Source organism: Schistocerca gregaria, unplaced genomic scaffold (assembly GCF_023897955.1).
Source record: "Schistocerca gregaria isolate iqSchGreg1 unplaced genomic scaffold, iqSchGreg1.2 ptg000398l, whole genome shotgun sequence".
NCBI lineage: Eukaryota > Metazoa > Arthropoda > Insecta > Orthoptera > Acrididae > Schistocerca > Schistocerca gregaria.
The window spans coordinates 262,501-265,000 of NW_026061837.1; positions in this window are offsets into that span (position 1 = coordinate 262,501).

Genomic DNA, 2,500 nt, shown 5'->3' on the forward strand with positions numbered 1-2,500 from the left:
AACACGTCCGCAGAGCTGCGATACAAACCACCTGCGAGAACCGCTGGGGGCGACCGAACAGCAGACGGCGTCGCGACGCCGAGTGCCGGGCGGCGGCGCATCCTCAACGCACACAGTCCGCAATCGGACCAGCACACTGCAGATGTCCACCGCGCTTCGCACCGGGCTCGGCAGAACCCACTTTGGCCGCCTGGCGCCGCGCGCAGGGTGCGCCGGCGCATAGCTGGGACGCCAGCCGGGCCCGTCGGCCGGCGCTCCTGCCACTGGGCGCCCCCCACCAGCCGGCTGTAGTGCGTGCGCTCACGCAGCGCGCGGCCAGCACGCCGGGCGGCCCCCCCTCACCGGCCGGGGACTGTCCCGCCAAGCCACAGCCTCGTATCGCTTCATACCCACATGGCCAACTCAGGTTCGGGGGCATGGCGGGTACCGCCGAAACAACCGGTTCACAGATGTACCGATCGTCGCTATCACCGATGCACCTGCAGCGCGAACAACCGCTCAACAACTGATTTCCAGTTCATTTGCGGATCTTTGGCAGCAAACGTATACGTCAATCTACATTTGCGAAATCTACGATTCTGGCATGCCTGCATGTTATGTGTCACGACACGCTACATCAGCCCACATACACACTGCGGCATGTACACGAGAGAACACGTGGAAGATGGTCCGCGCACGTGTGCAATGTCCCTTGCGCGGTCGACTGTCAACCGGCCTCTGTAGCATGTCGCAGATGTGGAACGCGGTCCACCGTGCTATCATGTTGTGTGGGGCAATACGATTAAATAGGAAAACCCTCGTCGCTACATCAACAGACGGCTCACGCTGATTCCCGGCAGAGGGAGGAGGGGGGGGGGGGGGGGCCAACATGCAATACTTTCGTCCGTACCTACTTACCACATGTCTGTACGGCGTACAACAGTGCAATCTCGCTGTAATGGGGAGACGAGACAAGTAGCATCGTGCACAACATATGGCCCTTATGATTCGCCATTGTAGGGCGCAGCCGGTGTACGGTCAAGCATGTGCCACATTATGTCACTCAGTACGTAACGACGGATGATCAGTGTGGGTTACGCGTACATCAGCGGACAGTCCACACAGGCCGTACCACAACGTACACTGACTGCATCGACAACCGAATGCAACTGAACAGCTGCAAGGCTCATTTCACAAACAAACGCCTGACCGACCAGCTTGGAAGGGCAGGAGGGGAGGGCGATATTCGTTCTGTAGCGGTACACCCTTCCAGTGGTTAGCGGGACTGTGTAGAAAGTACGCAACACTCGAAAGACCTTTATGTGAGGGTACGCACCATGGCATCAAGAAATACACATGACACCAGAGGATCCAAGCAGTGAACTATGTTCAGAGGGTTGCTGTTAGGCAAAGCTACATTCCTGTGACGTTACATGTGACAGTTAAGGTGCAGTGTAAGTTAGGTTAAGGTGCAGTGTAAGTTAGGTTAAGGTGCAGTGTAAGTTAGGTTAAGGTGCAGTGTAAGTTAGGTTAAGGTGCAGTGTAACTTAGGTTAAGGTGCAGTGTAACTTAGGTTAAAGTGCAGTGTAAGTTAGGTTAAGGTGCAGTGTAACTTAGGTTAAGGTGCAGTGTAACTTAGGTTAAGGTGCAGTGTAACTTAGGTTAAGGTGCAGTGTAACTTAGGTTAAGGTGCAGTGTAACTTAGGTTAAGGTGCAGTGTAACTTAGGTTAAGGTGCAGTGTAAGTTAGGTTAAGGTGCAGTGTAAGTTAGGTTAAGGTGCAGTGTAACTTAGGTTAAGGTGCAGTGTAACTTAGGTTAAGGTGCAGTGTAACTTAGGTTAAGGTGCAGTGTAACTTAGGTTAAGGTGCAGTGTAACTTAGGTTAAGGTGCAGTGTAACTTAGGTTAAGGTGCAGTGTAACTTAGGTTAAGGTGCAGTGTAACTTAGGTTAAGGTGCAGTGTAACTTAGGTTAAGGTGCAGTGTAACTTAGGTTAAGGTGCAGTGTAACTTAGGTTAAGGTGCAGTGTAACTTAGGTTAAGGTGCAGTGTAACTTAGGTTAAGGTGCAGTGTAAGTTAGGTTAAGGTGCAGCGTAACTTAGGTTAAGGTGCAGCGTAACTTAGGTTAAGGTGCAGCGTAACTTAGGTTAAGGTGCAGCGTAACTTAGGTTAAGGTGCAGCGTAACTTAGGTTAAGGTGCAGCGTGGGTTAGGTTAGGGGCCAACGTGGGTTAGGTTAGGGGCCAACGTGGGTTAGGTTAGGGGCCAACGTGGGTTAGGTTAGGGGCCAACGTGGGTTAGGTTAGGGGCCAACGTGGGTTAGGTTAGGGGCCAACGTGGGTTAGGTTAGGGGCCAACGTGGGTTAGGTTAGGGGCCAACGTGGGTTAGGTTAAGGGCCAACGTGGGTTAGGTTAAGGGCCAACGTGGGTTAGGTTAAGGGCCAACGTGGGTTAGGTTAGGGGCCAACGTGGGTAAGGCTAGGGGCCAACGTGGGTAAGGTTAAGGGCCAACGTGGGTTAGGT